The 16832-nt window shown below is 47.6% G+C and overlaps 1 long non-coding RNA gene across 1 annotated transcript; it reads left to right on the forward strand.

Annotated features, from left to right (window-relative positions):
- The first annotated feature begins 2442 nt into the window (after positions 1–2442).
- Positions 2443–15245, forward strand: LOC139180240 (uncharacterized). Its single transcript, XR_011564598.1, has 3 exons — positions 2443–2533; positions 9225–9360; positions 14922–15245. It is a non-coding gene; the product is annotated as an uncharacterized lncRNA (long non-coding RNA).
- Positions 15246–16832: the final 1587 nt, after the last annotated feature.

The following is a 16832-nucleotide window of genomic DNA, read 5'->3' on the forward strand; positions in this document are numbered from 1 at the left end:
CAAAGAAAATTCAAACTACTGCACAGTTGCACTCATTTCACATGTTAGCAAGGTAATGCTCAAAATCCTTCAAGCTAGGCTTCAACAGTACGTGAACTAACTTCCAGATGTTCAAGCTGGATTTATAAAAGGCAGAGGAAAGTGAAAGTGAATTCGCTCAGTCGTGTCCGACTCTTAGCAACCTCATGGACTGCAGCCTACCAGGCTCCTCCATCCATGGGATTTTCCAGGCAAGAGCACTGGAGTGGGGTGCCATTGCCTTCTCCGAGTTAAATACTAGATGTTAGTAAAAACAAGCCTGGTTTCTAGGTGTGCTGCTGAGTTGCTATAGGGACTTTTGTTTGGCCTTTTAGACAGAACTCTTTCCAATGAAAGTCACAGAAAACAGAGTCAAACGGGCTTACTCAAAATAACAAGAGCAATTTATTTCACATCATCTAAGTCCGGAGTGGGCACTGGACTTCAGGCAGTGGAACCAGAGATCAAATTGCCAACATCCACTGGATCATAAAAAAGCAAGAGAATTCCAGAAAAACATCTACTTCTGCTTCATTGACTATGCTAACGCCTTTGACTGTATGGATCACAATAAATTGTGGAAGATTCTTAAAGAGAATTTTCCAGACCACCTTATCTGCCTCCTGAGAAACCTGTATGCAGGTCAAGAAGCAACAGTTAGAACTGGACATAGAACAACAGACTGGTTCCAAGTTGGGAAAGGAGTATGTAAAGACGTGTATGTTGTCTCCCTGCTCATTTAACTTACATGCAGATTACATCTTGCAGATTGCCAGGCTGGATGAAGCACAAGCTGGAATCAAGAGTTCTGGGAGAAATATCAACAACCTCAGATATGCAGATGATACCACTTTAATGGCAGAAAGTGAAGAGAAGCTAAAGAGCCTTTTGATGAAAGTGAAAGAGGAAAATGAATTTGGCTTAAAACTCAACATTCAGAAAACTAAGATCATGGCAGCCAGTCCTATCACTTCATGGCAAATAGTTGGGGAAAAAAAGGAAACAGTGACAGACTATTATTTGGGGCTCCAAAATCACTGCAGATGGTAACTGCAGCCATGAAATTAAAAAGATGCTTGCTCCTCGGAAGAAAAGCTTTGACTAACCTAGACAGCATATTAAAAAGCAAAGACATTACTTTGCCGACAAAGGTATGTCAAAGCTATGGTTTTTCCAGTAGTCATGGTTGTGAGAGTTGGACCATGAAGAAGGTGAAGCACCAAAGAATTGATGCTTTTGAACTGTGGTGCTGAAAAGACTCTTGAGAGTCCCTTGGACTACAAGGAGATCAAGCCAGTCAATCCTAAAGGAAATCAACCATTGGAAGGACTGATACTAAAGCTGAAGCTCCAATACTTTGGCCACCTGATGCAAAGAACTGACTCACTGGAAAAGACCCTGATGCTGGGAAAGATTGAAGGCAGGAGGAGAAGGAGACAATAAAGGATGAGATGGTTGGATGGCATCATCGACTCAATGGACATGAGTTTGAGCAAACTCTGGGAGATAGTGAAGGACAAGGAAGCCTGGTGTGCTGCAGTCCATGGGGTCACAAAGAATCAGACACGACCTAGTGACTGAACAATAACAAATTATTAAAAATCAAATTATATACACTCACAATTAAATAAATTATATTCAAAAACAGTTTCAACAAAAGCTCAAAATCCTTCACTTCCCAGTTATTCTACTACGTTTTATGGTACAAACAGCAAATAATTTTGTGCTATTGATACATCTCTTCCCAAGTCTGCATTCAGAGCTGGAAATCAGCTGCAGTGGCATTACTCATTCTTTATCATCATACTATACGAAGTAAGTCATAGAAAGACAAATATCATATGATATTACTCATGTGGGGAATCTAAAATACGACACAAGGGGACTGTTGCGTGAGACGGGAACAGACTCACAGACACAGAGCACATTCCGGCGGTTGCCATGGGGAGGGGGTGGGGAGGGGTGGCTGGGGAGTCGGGGCTTAGCAGGTGCAAACTGTTACGTATAGGACGGGTGTGAGGTGAAGTCTACTGGACGCCGCAGGAAGCTGTCTTCAACTAAAAAGGTGAGAACTCCGGTACTTGTGAATGAGACTCGCCCTGTATAAAGCGGCTTCATGCAGCGGAGGTACCTTTTCACGGACTCCTTCCCCTAATACTTTGAGAGTATCATCTCTGTCCCTCTATCCTCAATCTATTCATCAGGCAAAGATATAATACTCGCTCTGTTAACTCGTAAGTTTATTGTGAAAACAAAACTTCCTCTTAACTCTCAAAAATTATTCTGCGGTTTATGGTTTGTGGTTTAATAAAAGCCTTAAAATGAATACCTTATACAGTATAAAAGGCCTTGTGACAAAGTATCGTGAAGGCTCAAGAGAACAGGTAACAGATATCAAGGCTTATTTTGCTATTTCCTTGACCCCAGGGCCTGGCTGGATGTGGGAGTGACGGGACAAAGTTGGAGTGCTCGTCTATGGAATCTGTGCCCTTTGCGTGGAAAACAATACCTCCAGGTAGCTTTTAAAGTGGTACATTTTGGTTATGCTGGAATGCTTGAGTGAATAAGTTAACTCATGGCTATAGTTAAAGGATATTAATAACTCAGAATTTTATGTTAAGATTATTCATGTGTTGGCATGTTTTCCACAGACACACAAAAATGTGTGAACAAAATGTGAAGGGATTCATTTAGCACGAAGTCCTGTGATCTGTTTGCTGGGGCAAAGTGCTAAGTCTGCCTTCCTTCTCTCTCCGGTTTGCCCTCTTGGTCTGCAGCTGTGAACTGAGTGTGGGGTCCCCCCCCTGATTAATGCCCCTGGTGGCCCTTAGACAGAAGTTGGGGTAGTCTGAACCCCCTGCTGTGGACCACAGAGCCTTGGGGAGGGGCAGTCATGGCAAGAAGTATCCGCATCCTTTTCAGTGCCCAAAGATTTGTCTGTGAAGCACAGGATGACTATTTTTCAGATGCACCTGCATGCTGGTGTTGTGACCCAAACACCATCTCATGATGAAGTCTTCCTGAGCCCTCAGCGCTTTTCGGTCCTCGGGGCCTCGGAATGGGGGCATCCGCTCTCCTCTCGCCAAGGTGCCCACCTGAGGGACTCACTCAAGGACGGAGCACCAGCCCCAGCTCTCTTCCATGGGCCGTCTGTCCTGCTCTGGGGCTGAGGCCACCCTGAGAAGGAGCACCATTGCCGAAGAGGTCCGCGTAAGCAGCCCTCTCTTACCTTAGCAAGGCCCGTGAGTGCAGTGGGGGCTCCGCGGGTATCACGTATGTTCCCAATCCGCAGATATTGATAAACAGCAGAAGAGGACAGGTGGCCAGTTATTTTTGCCATCAGAATAGAGGACTTTATGTCCAAAAGGATTGGAAAACCTCGGGTGGAAAACCTGTGTGGACCATTTCCAACTTTCTGCAGAGGCACGTGTGGTCAGATCCTGCCGATCTTGTCTCTGTTAAGGGGTGAGCTTTGGAACTTCATTCTGCTTTTAAATTAATTTTTCTCACAGTATAGTTGTTTTACAATGTTGTGTTACTTCCTGCTGTACAGTAAAGTGAATCAGCTTTATGTTCACATATATCCAGCCCCCCCTTTTTTTTGTGGGCGGCTTCCCTTGTAGCTCAGTCGGTAACGAATCCGCCTGCAATGCAGGAGACCTGGGTTTGATCCCTGGGTTGGGAAAATCCCCTGGAGAAGGAAATGGCTCCCACTCCAGTATTGTTGCCTGGAGAATCCCATGGACAGAGGAGCCTGGAGGGCTACAGTCCACGGGGTTGCAAGAGTCAGACACAACTTAGCAACTACACCACCACCACCATCTCTTTTTTGGGATTTGCTTCCTACTTAGACTACACAGAGCACTGAGTGTAACTTCATTCTTACGCACACACAGATACACAGTAATAGGCACACACACACACACACACACAGTCACACACACATATACATCACACCCCTGCTTTTGAGACACAGGCTATTTGCCCTTTCGTTTGCTCATCAGGCCTACTTTTGTCTCTAATTTCCAGAGCCTTTACTCCCCTCATTCATTCCCATTGTTCTCTATTGGTGCAGCCTCCCTTCTCCAGTACTCTTGCCTGGAGAATCCCAGGGACGGAGGAGCCTGGTGGGCTGCAGTCCATGGGGTCGCGAAGAGTCAGACACGACTGAGCAACTTCACTTTCCCTTTTCCCTTTCATGCATTGGAGAAGGAAATGGCAACCCACTCCAGTGTTCTTGCCTGGAGAATCCCAGGGACGGGGGAGCCTGGTGGGCTGCCGTCTATGGGATCGCATAGAGTCGGACACGACTGAAGCGACTTAGCAGCAGGAGCTGTTCTCATCCCAGATGCATTCCGAGTTAACCTGGGATTGAAAGACACATTTCCCTCCTGTCCTGCCTACCCTCTGGGTCTCAGGTTTCCAGCTCTCCGATCTGTGTGTGTCCTGCTTTCTTTCCTGGTGGAGCTCCATCTCCAGGAAGGCTGCCAGGGTCTCTGGAGTGAGAGCTCTGTTAGTGATTTCTGTCTTCCCTTCCCACATCGCACTCTATGCGGCTCTTTCTTGGCAGGGGGAGCCCAATAAGTCAGTGACCCATCTGAACAGACATCAGAGGAAGGGTCAAGGCAGCTCAGAAGAAGGCCTAATGTCACAGGGGACATCGGATGATGGCTTCCAAGGAGCCCCCTTCCTCTGACAGGGGAGGGAGGCAGCTGGCTGACCACGTGATGATGCGACGGGCACAGGGCAGCCTGGTACCTCAGAGGCCCTCAATAGCTGTTTTGTTGGAAGAATGGGTCAACTGTACTTCCAAGTCAATTTGAGCTTAAAGCAGGAAGGGAGTCACAGACTGCCCACCACTGCCACGGAACCGACAGTCTTTTGAAAGCATTAAGAAAATTCTGAATGTAAGCTTGGTGGAGGAATAAAAATGGATACTAATGATTAGCAATTAAAAACTGCCGTCTCTGATTTTTTTTACAACATTTCATCTATTTTTCTATCTGAAAAGAGTGTATTTACCAGCTCCTTTTAAAGAAAGCAATTAAAGACCACTTCACTGCTGATAGGTCCTTTCCAAGATTTTACCTATTTTTTCTGTTTGGAAAAAGTGTATTTGTCAGCTTCTATTATTTGCCTCTGATGAAACCCTGGGGCAGTTTTGGTTCCTGAGTTGTTTTTTGCCGTGTAATTAAGCTGATTAGTCTCCCATGTGGGGTGGGAACAACTGGCTTCACGTAGGCTGCGGTACAGTCACCCACAGAGCTGCAATTATTTACATGTTTCTCATTTCCGTGTGGACATTTTTAGACGTTGTTAGATAAAGATCTAGCAGACTTGAACTCTGTGAACATTCGGGCCTTTGGTTACCAGACGCCCCGTATCCGGTTCAGATCCCCAGGCTGAAGTGGGCATTCTACAGTTTTGTACAGAACAAACTCTGAAGATGCCGATTCAGCGTCCGTTCCCTCTCGCCTCGTTCTGGGAGCACCCTTGTTTCGTTTGCTCAAAGATACTCTGCCCCCCACCCCCCCCACCTGCCCGAGGTTTACAGAAGCTAACTCCACCTGCAGTTGCACGGGGGTTTGATTGGTCCATGAGTAATCCTGCCCCCTTGCCCCAGAGATTAGTTTCAGAATCTAGATCTTAGATAATCAGCATGTGGCATTCCTCAGGCCAAGGAGATTGGTTTAGAAGTGGTCATGTGACCAAATTCTGACCAGTGAGATGAAATGGAAGGTTTGGTAGGGGTTTCTGGTCAGGAGGGTTTCTGATCTTAAGAGTGGAGCTGCTGGATGAGATGATTCTTCTAATGGACGTTGTTGTGGCCAGGCTGCAAGGTCAGGAAATGCACCAGTCACCTTGCTGTCAGCCTGAGTGTGCAATCAGCCCACAAAAGAGGCAGGGGACAAGGAAATCACAGAGAAGCAGATTGGGGACTTGTGGAACCAGACCTGATGGCCACCCAGCATCTGGACTGTTTCAGCTACATGAACACATCGGTCTCCTTTAGGGTATAAGCTGATTGAAAAGCAGTTTTCTTTTACTTGCAACCAAAAGCATCGCTACAAATGTAGACAACGTTACCAAAGAAATGTGAATTGAAAAATGAGAACTCAGTCTTCTGGAAAAGAAACATAAGTGTGTATGTGCATCTAGAAAATAAAACACAGGCAGGCTTGGGTGTGGCATTGGCTTCCCTCTTCTATGTCCCAAAGGAAGAGATAAGTTCAGAGAGTTCTGACAAAGCCTTAAGTGGCACAGCCAGAGTAAATAGAACAATCCTAGATACCCACCAAAAGCCACACCTGCACAAACTCCTTCAGAGAAGCTCTGTGGGTGACTTAGTACCAGGGCCGCCTTCACCTAAGTTTGGGAGCAATTTCGAGGCCTCTGCTCTTTTGCTATAGTTCTTGTAAAATATGTGAACAGAAAAGAGTTCTGTGTGTCTTCTGATTTTCTACATAATGCTCTGTCTTGGTAACATTGCCATTTTTCTTTAAATGGCTTGGCATTTCTTTTTGAGGAAATGGTGAGGAGGCTAAATCCTCCACTTCCCTGGACATGAGCGTGGTGTCGGATACACACAGTGTCGTCAGATTCTTTCTGAATCTCACTCTCTATCCTCAAGCAATTTGTCAAGATATTTTCCTAAATATAGAGAGTTCTCCTGCCAAGAATTCTGGTGACAGTTGTCAGGCAATAAAATTGCAATCTTCTGACTGTGAATGAATGAATGAATGGTCTTTCCACTGATAGATGACATCAAATTGCATAGATTCACTGGAAGCCTTTTGAAGAATCTGATGCAGTCTTGTTTTATAGTACTAATACTTTAATCTTTTGAAAAAATTCCAAACTTTCTGAAGTTTAATAATCAGAATGGAATATTTTTTAAAAATTTCTTCAATATTGAACAATGGGTATTGTATCATTATTTACCATGTAAGCATTATTATGGCATATTACAAAGCACTGGTAATATGGCCATAAGAGAATTATTCTTGCCTAATTATTTAATCCTGAAATTTCTTCTTAAAAATTGACTCATATTTCCACTAGCAGGTAGGATTTCAGAGGAGAAAATGTTCACTGAAGCCTAGGATATTTTAAGGAGATTTCAGCAGTGAGACAGGAGTTGACCAGGTAGGATTCAGAAAAGAGAGAGAAAGCAGAAAGGTCTTATCTTGGCGAATGATGTCGTAATGGGAAGGCATTAAAACATACTTCAGGGAACAATGACTCAACTAGTGTGGCTGGAGCAGAAAATAATGGGGAATCCTTTTTAAAAGATAGTGTTTAGATGATCTTAAAACCTAAACTAAGTACTATGGGTTTTCCTCCTGTAGGAACACGGGAGCCTCATTCTAGACCAGGAGGGATGAGGGCTGCAGGCTTTTTTTTAGGAAGGTGGGTCTGCTTGCAGAGCACATGGCCCTGGAGGCTGGCGCCCATTGCGGGTGAAATGAAGTGGTCCATGCGCATCCGGAACAGGTGACTGACAGGTGGTGGAGATGGTGGGGGTGGTGAGCCAGCATGGGATGAAGATTCTACTGCTCTGGAGACCAACTGGATAAGGCAGTCCAGACCGAAAGGGCATCAGAAATGATGCTGGGGACTTCCCTGGCAGTCCTGCAGGGGGCATGGGTTCAGTCCCTGGTTGGGGAACTAATATTCCACATGCCAAGCAGCAGAGCCAAATAAATAAATAAGCTGTTGTCGTTCAGTTGCTAAGTCATGTCTGACCCTGCAAACCCATGGAATGCAGCACACCAGGCTCCTCTGTCCTTCATGATCTCCAAGAGTTTGCTCAAATTCGTGTCCATCAAGTCGGTGATGCTCTCTAGCCATCTCACCCTCTGCCATCCCCTTCTCCTTTTGCCTTCAGTCTTTCCCCGCATCAGGATCTTTTCCAGTGAGTTGACCCTTAGCATCAGGTGGCCAAAGTACTGGAACTTCAGCTCTTAAAACAAAAAAAGTTAAAAAAATACATGACTCTCAGGGTTGCAACCTCCATGATGGATGGATGGATGAAACTACCACTGGAAAAGTTGAGAAATGCAGAAAAAGGAGCCACCTATTAGACAGGAAAAGGAATTTCCCCTGACAGACTGTGTTTGAGGCAACAGAACATTGAAGTAGGTAGTCCAGATAGCTGGAAAGGTGCAATCAGATGACAGAACTGTCAGGGCTGGAAATAAGGATCTGGGAGCTGTCTCCCCCTCAACAGCTCTTCCTCCTCCTTTCTGAGTAGAATCCTGCCTGTGTTTGGTTGCCAGGGCCCAGATCGAGAGGAAAAATCATGATCGGCCTGAGTCCAGACATGGTACCTCACTTGCCTCTGATTGGCCCAGGGGTGAGCCACACGATCCAACTCTAGCCAGTGAGACTCATGGATTCCTGGGAAGGATTTTCTCCATGAGGAGAAGGGCTGTTCTGCCTTCATCTCCTTCCTTCCTGATAGTGACCTCCCAGGAGAGAATGGAAACTGTTGGAGCAGCACCTTGAAGGGTGTGGCTGACACTCTGAGGGTGACAAAGCAGAAAGACAGTAAGAACTTCGGGCGCTGGTGCCCTTGTTGATCTGCTGAACAAAGTCTGCATTTGCCAACATCTAGACTTCTTGTGCTTGCCAGGAGAATCCCAGGGACGGGGGAGCCTGGTGGGCTGCCGTCTATGGGGTCGCACGGAGTCGGACACGACTGAAGAGACTTAGCAGCAGCAGCAGCAGACTTCTTGTGACACTTAGGTTTATTAAATGTCTCTTGTCTCTGTGAGTTAGTATTTTATTATTTTCACCTGAAGATGTTTTAGCTGATGTGGGTGCCAATTATAAATGTCCCTGAGGGTGGACTGACCTGTGAGGAAAGGAGTAAGAATAAGACAAAGCCTGGAGAGAGATATCGTATTTAAGAGGTAGAAGCTTTTCACTATATAAACTTTAAGGTTTCATATAAATAAGTGACACAGAAAACTCTTTTTAATCACACACACACACACACACACACTCCTACAAGCTCCCTCCTGTGAACCACATTTTCCACAGAGCATATGTTTCAAATGAAAGGTCAAAAAGGAGATTAATGTCAGCGTGGAGTCCCAGGACAGGTGATCATTTCTCTAACATGTTATGCGGCTTGTTGCTAAAACAGAGTCCCTCCAAACGAAGCTGCTTGCTCAGTGAGTGCCTTACTCCTCTTTCTCCAGGCCTTGGCCCCTCCCTGTGATGGGTGAGGAACTCGGCTTATTCCTGGGGACAGCAGCCTGCCACCAGAGAGGCCATAGGCTGGAGCAAGGGCTGACTCACAGGGCAGCGAGGAAACGGCCTGGATCTTTGACCGGGGTAAGCAGTGTCTGATTCCACTGCGGGGAGGAGGGAGAGGTTATGACAAAGAAAGCAATAACTATTTCACTGAGCAATTAAGTCCATTATTTCTCTTGAAAAAGCATTCTCTTAAGCCGTTAAGGAGAATTTAGCTCCCATCTTGACAGAATGTACTAATGACTGCTAATGGATACATTCTTTTAATAAGTGAAGAGGCACAAGAAAATTGCCAGATATTAAACAGAGTCCCGCGCGTCATCTGAGTCTATAATGGCCCTATCAAGTGACCCAAGCGAAAGAAATGTGACTCTACAGGGGTTAAAGGAGTTTATCTTTCCTTAGTGCTATATAAATTCACTACTGGAAAGAACAGTAATTCATTGGTCTATCCAGCAAATGTTTAAAAGGGGGTCATATCTCAAGTTTAATGATGCATTTCCTTTTGGTAGAAAGAAAATATGAAATAGAACCTCTGTACATTGTGGATTTATGTAAATAGCCTCTTCCTGGCAAATTTCTACTGGGTCTCTGAGTCTTGGGATTTTCAGCTAAGAAGTTAAAGAGGTGGTGTAACACGTTAATTTTATTTGTTCTTTTTTCCAATATCTTCCAGAGTGTTTTTTTATTGGTTGGTTTGGTTTGGTCATTTTAAACTCTATCTTTAGAAATGTTTCTCAAGATTCAAGTAATTTCTAGTACTCCAATCTTGGGGGACACTTCTTAAAATTTATAAAGAATTCCAACAAATTAAGAAGAAAAAGACAATCCCAAAGAAAAATGGATAAAAGAAATGTAGCAGAAACTCAAGAAGAAATGGCCAAGAACCATATAAAAAGATGAATGATCCGTATTTTAGTTTTCTGCAAGGTGATGTTTTCAATACAATAACTGTGCCTCCAAGCTTCATCCTTCCTTGGTATTGTGTGTGGCAATGTTTACTTCACGCTGTAATATTTCACTGGGTGAGTTTTCCACAATTCCATTCTCACTACAATACATGGAGTGTGGATCTATGTTTATAAAGCTCAGAAACTACTCAAAAAGCTAAAAGGGATTGCAAAAAAAAAAAAAAGATAGTTGATGGCACTATTAAAAACAAAGTAATGATATGAACACATTTTGAGGTTTTTTTCCTTGCAAGTGGAGCAGATTGACACTGGGGATAGGATAGGCGAGTATTAGTTATCTGCGGCTGCATGACACATCACCCCAAAACTTCGTGGCTTGACACAAAAATTGCGATTCGCTGGGTCTCTGTCCCACTAGAACCAGCTGGCTCTCTTGGGGGCTGCACTCGCTGGGCTGGGCTGCAGGGTTAGGACGGCCCCACTCTCAGGCTGGGCACCACAGGCCTTTGGCACGTGGCTTCTCCCGCAGGCCCTCTCTTTCCACGTGGCCTTTCCCTCCAGGAAGATGGACTGGGGTTGTTGACAAGGAGAAAGCACCCACATAATACTCATGTAATGAAAACTTGGCGGTAAGTAAAATCTATCACCTAACGCAGGAGTGCCCTGTGTTAGATCCTTTTTGGAAATACTGCACGTGGCATGCCTTAGACACTCACAAGGCAAACAATAAGCTTGCTAAAGGCTCTAAGACAGGACTTCCCTGGTGGTCCAGTGGCTAAGACTCCACACTCCCAATGCAGGGGGCCGGGGTTTGATCCCTGCTCAGGGAACTAGACTCCGTATGCTGCAACTGGAGATCTGTATGCTGCAACTCAGAAATATCCCACACACTGCAACAAAGATCGAAGATTCTGTGTATTTCACCTAAGACCCAGTGCAGCTGAAATACATAAATAAATACTTAAAAAAAAATAAGGCTCTGAGGGGTCCTGCAAGGAGCAAAATAGAAAGGCCTTTTTTTTGGTGTAAGGAGCTGGTGAGAAACAGCAGAAGCCGTCCATCTTCTTTTTCCTCGGGGTGGATGGAGGGGGGCTGGCTTAGAGAGAGCTAGAAGGCTTGACCTCCTTTTGAGAACACCCTCACCCTCCGAGGCCTACTGCACACGCGAGGCTTCGTGAAGTGGGTCCCTGCAGAGGTCAGCAGTGCATCTCCTGGACGCAGGTCTCCTGGGTCTCTGCCCCTCCCCACCGCCCTGCCCTGCTCTTGAACTAGCTCACCTCCCTGATTTCTGCCTCTCGTTCGCTTTAACCCCTGTGACCTGTTTTGATCAATTATCCTGACCTGGTCTTGTGCACCTTCAGCTTGTCCCTGATGCCCACTGACCACAAGCTCCCTGGACTTTCTTTTATATATTTTCCCCCTTGATTTAAAAGTTAATCCATGCTGGTTTTAACAGAGTCATATAATACCCCAAAGTGATAGCCTCCCCTTGTCTGTTCCACTTCCACAGTCCCAACTGTCTGCTTCCTTCCAGATGACTTTTTCTGTTTATATAAACAAATGTGTGCACATACTTGAATGCAATGGGTATCAGTATATAATCTCCCTTCCCCTCTAATGTGTTATGTACAGTCTTTCCAAGTTGGTGCGTACAGACCGACGCAACTCCCTCTGAAAGCTGCGGTTCCAAAGTACGGAAGTTGCTTTATTGACTCGGCTGTCTCCCTCTTGATCGACATGGACATTACTCCTTGTTTCCTGCCACTCTACCCGACGTGGCAGACGCGACGTGGCAGTGATCTGCCTCCTGTGTGAGACTTGGCACATTCATGCTCACGTTCTGACAAGTTTCCGGAAGTGGTGGTGCCGGATCTTAGGGCTTGCCTGGCCTCCCCCGTCTCGTTGTCCTCCTGACCCTGATGTCCTAGAGACCTCTACGATCACCGGCCTGCCTGCTCAGGTCATCCTGGGGTTCACCCAGGGCCGGGCCTCTCTGCCTGGCTCCTCCCTGGGGAGCAGTCCCTTATCTCCTTCTCAATGAAGCTCTGCCCGGGCAGAGCAAGCAGCTCACGTCACTTGACCACTTGCTGCACTGTGTTACCAGTATGTTTCAACTGGTCTAATTTCCCCATAGATCAGAATTTCTGAAAGCATCATTGCGACTAAACACAAGTTCATGTGCCTGACGCACAGTGAGGCCAAACAAACTGAAATACCGAACACTGGAGCTTGGAGCAGAGAAATGTCATTGCAGGGCCAAGCGAGGAGGCGGGGAGACTGTCCTCGAAAACCCAAACTCCTCAAAGGGGTTCCGCGAAGCACTTTTAAAAGCCAGGAAAGGGAGGGGCCTCCCAGGGCCTGCGATCAGCTCATGCACAGCTCTCTGATTGGCTGATGGTGTGGTAACAGGGCTGTTGGGTTAACATTATCAATCTTGAGGCATCAGTAGGTCTGAGGGCTACGTGCTTATGATCATCAAGCAGTTTCTTGATCATCAAGCTTAATTTCTTCCATTTGGTGGTGGCTTTTAGCACCTGGAAAACTCAGGATATATGTGTGAGATACTATTATCTGGGTACTTCAGGGAAGAGTTACAGCAGAGGATATGGGAGAGGAGTCTGTCCTAGGAACGCACCATAGGCTCCTCTGGGTTATGTCATCAGTGCCTGGCATAGGCTTAGCGCTCAGTGAATGAATTCACTAACAAATTTATCTGAAATCACACTGTGTGTTAACACGGCAATGTGTACATACAGCTATGAACAAAACCAAACTCCCTGCTCTTGAGTGGGTGGAGACACACAGTTTAACACTGTAAATAATTGGCCAGATGGCAGACTCCTCACCCCTGTCAGCTTGGGCTTCCCAGGGGGTGCTAGTGGTAAAGAACCCCCTGCCAATGCAGGAGATATAAGAGACTTGGGTTCAATCCCTGGGTTGGGAAGATCCGCTGGAGGAGGGCATGGCAACCCACTCCAGTATTCTTAAGAGAATTCCATGGACAGAAAAGCCTGGTGGGCTACAGTTCACAGGGTTGCAGAGTTGGACAGACTGAGGTGACTTGGCACACATGCACGAACCACAGAAAGGGGTACGCCCTTGGGCACAATGGCTCTCAGTGATCACCATCCCCTAAGGGGTCACCAGCACTCCCGGCAGCTGAGGGGCTGAGGCTTTCGTTCCTGAAGTTTTTCTCAGTGAGTCAAGGTGGCCTGACCCACGGGGAGCACACAGGCTGGGGCGTTGGTGGCTGGCAGTCAGTAAGCCCTGGTTCTAAGCCTTGATGCTCTGGAAAGAAAGTCAGGAGAGTTGCTGAGAGGATTTCCTGGCTTTGTTTGCTTGCAGGGTCCTTTCCCTTCCCTGACTCAGCTCACGGCACTCACAGCTGCAGGCTGGATTTCTCTAGCTCGTGGTTATTTCTGATCAGGTCTGACCTCTGGGAGCCACTCAGTCAGTTCAGTTGCTCAGTCGTGTTTGACTCTTTGTGACCCCATGGACTCCAGCATGCCAGGCAGGCCTCCCCATCCATCACCAACTCCCGGAGCTCGCTCAAACTCATGGCCATTGAGTCGGTGATGCCACCCATCCATCTGTCGTCCCCTTCTCCTCCGGCATTCAGTCTTTCCCAGCATCAGGGTCTTTTCCACTGAACTGGTTCTTCACATCAGATGGTCAAAGTATTGGAGTTTCAGCTTCAGCGTCAGTCCTGCCAATGAATATTCAGGACTGATCTCCTTTGGGATGGACTGGTTGGATCTCCTTGCAGTCCAAGGGACTCTCAAGAGTCTTCTCCAACACCACAGTTCAAAAGCATCCATTCTTCAGTGCTCAGCTTTCTTTATAGTCCAACTCTCACATCCATACATGACCACTGGAAAAACCGTAACTTTGACTATATGGACCTTCTCAGTAATGTGTCCTTGCTTTTTCATGTGCTGTCTAGGTTGGTCAGAGCTTTTCTTCCAAGGAGCGAGCGTCTTTTAATCTCATGGTTGCAGTCACTAGTCAGACATTGTAAACAGAAGGGAGGGCAAGGCCAGGTGTTTGTTTCCTGCCGAATCCCCGTCAGGAGCCCGGCTCCAGCACCCCTGTTCAGACCGAGGGTGGGTCCAGCCTCCATCAGGGATCCTCCGCCCCCGGGCTCTGGCGACTATACGGTGGGCGACAGAGAGGCTCAGTTCCCCTTCAAAGAGGGACCCGCTGCCCAGCTGCAGGGGCACAGTGGGCAGCCCGCCTCCAGCCATCAGCCCCTGCAGGGTCAGCCGTGCTGGTGGTCACGCCCTTCCCCACCAGCCCACATCCTGGGACCAACGGGCTGGGTATTAAGCACCCAGCCATTCTGACTCAAGGCCGGACACTCTGGTGGGCAACACTCCAGACCTGGCTGAGGTTCTGGCGGGTCTGCGTCACAGGACAGTTTCTTCCTCCGCCATCCTGTTTCTCCTTTCCCTCCCAGGGGCTGACTTCCGGTGAACACCGTGAACTCCGAACTATGCCTAAGTGTGCGCTTCCGAAGAACCCAGCCTGGGCACACGGCTTCCTGTGGGGCTCCTTTCCCCCGCCCTTTCAAGCACTCAGATTATGCACTGCCCGTGTAACCAGTTCACTGCATCAGCTGTTTAAATACTGAAATCAGCCTTAGTCATTGCCTGATAGAACGTTTTACATCTCAATTTGAGTTTATATTCAGATTCGACTGAACGACGAACAGTTTCGCGTTTTCCCTTTCAGGCCGCCCCTCCTAAGCAATCGCGTTATGGATGGGTCCCCAACTCATACAAAAGTATCATAAAACATTGGGGAGGCTTGTAACACTGCCCTTTAAAGAAAGGAGAGAGCCGACCATGGAGGTGCCCCTGCAGCAGGTAAAACCAGTGAGCAGCCCACGAGTTGAGGTCCCCCACTGTCTCCTAAAGCTGAAACTCCAGTACTTTGGCCACCTCATGTGAAGCGTTGACTCACTGGAAAAGACTCTGATGCTGGGAGGGATTGGGGGCAGAAGGAGAAGGGGACGACAGAGGATGAGATGGCTGGATGGCATCACTGACTCGATGGACGTGAGTGTGAGTGAACTCTGGGAGTTGGTGATGGACAGGAAGGCCTGGCGTGCTGCGATTCATGGGGTGGCAAAGAGTCGGACACGACTGAGCGACTGAACTGAACTGGTCTCCCTGCTTATTAAACTTATATGCAGAGTACATCATGAGAAACGCTGGGCTGGAGGAAGCACAAGCTGGAATCAAGATTGCCAGGAGAAATATCAATAACCACAGATATGCAGATGACACCACCCTTATGGCAGAAAGTGAAGAAGAACTACAGAGCCTCTTGATGAAAGTGAAAGAGGAGAGTGAAAAAGTTGGCTTAAAGCTCAACATTCAGAAAACTAAGATCATGGCATCTGGTCCTGTCACTTCATGGCAAATAGATGAAGAAACAGTGGAAACAGTGGCTGACTTTATTTTTCTGGGCTCCAAAATCACTACAGATGGTGACTGCAGTCATGAAAGTAAAAGACACTTACTCCTTGGAAGAAAAGTTATGACCAACCTAGATAGCATATTAAAAAGCAGAGACATTACTTTGCCAACAAGGGTCCGTCTAGTCAAGGCTATGGTTTTTCCAGTGGTCATGTATGGATGTGAGAGTTGGACTGTGATGAAAGCTGAGCACCGAAGAATTGATGTTTTTGAACTGTGGTGTTGGAGAAGACTCTTGAGAGTCCCTTGGACTGCAAGGAGAGCCAACCAGTCCATCCTAAGGAGATAAGTCCTGGGTGTGCACTGGAAGAACTGATGCTGAAGCTGAAAACTCCCTAACTTTGGCCACCTGATGCAAAGAGCTGATTTCATTTGAAAAAACCCTGATGCTGGGAAAGATTGAGGGCAGGAGGAGAAGGGGACGACAGAGGATGAGATGGTTGGATGGCATCACTGACACAGTGGACATGGGTTTGGGTGGACTCCGGGAGTTGGTGATGGACAGGGAGGCCTGGCGTGCTGTGATTCATGGGGTCGCAAAGAGTCGGACACGACTGAGCGACTGAACTGTCTCCCAGATGGGTGGCCAGCGCTTGCTGCCTATTGTCCCCTGCTCTCCGCAGCCCCTGTGGTTCCCACTGAGGCTGGACACACCGGGCACAGCACTGCCAGCGCTGGGCTGCCGCCTCTCTGCGCTGACTCCCCCCTGCCTCAGCCCTCTTTGTCCCCGGCTCTGGGGTTGGCTTGTCTGCGGTCCTCACCTCCCCCGAGGGCAGGGCTGGGCCGGGGGTGAGGAGACGCAGGAGCCTGGGGCACAGAGACAGCAGGCTTCCCGTGGAGGGTTGGGCGTGCCGGTCCGGAGAGGAGACGCTGAGCAGGCCTGAGGCCAGGTGTGGACGCAAAGGGCCGTGTCCGCCAGGGTCCACACAGGAGACAGAAATCACGGCGGCTTGCTTTTCCAAGAGAGACGATGTAGGCGGAAGGCTTGTTGAGGAGGTAACTGCAGAGGCCCCAGAGAACTCGAAGGGTAGCAGAGGCAGCATCTGCGAGGCAGCCGTCTCTTAGGCTGGGGGTGCTCGAGAAATAAGGGAGAGACTGAAATGATGCCAATTTAGAAACTCGACGACGGGTTCCGGCGCTGGGACTCCAGTCTCCGGGGCGG

Source organism: Bos indicus, chromosome 1 (genome assembly GCF_029378745.1).
Source record: "Bos indicus isolate NIAB-ARS_2022 breed Sahiwal x Tharparkar chromosome 1, NIAB-ARS_B.indTharparkar_mat_pri_1.0, whole genome shotgun sequence".
Lineage (NCBI taxonomy): Eukaryota > Metazoa > Chordata > Mammalia > Artiodactyla > Bovidae > Bos > Bos indicus.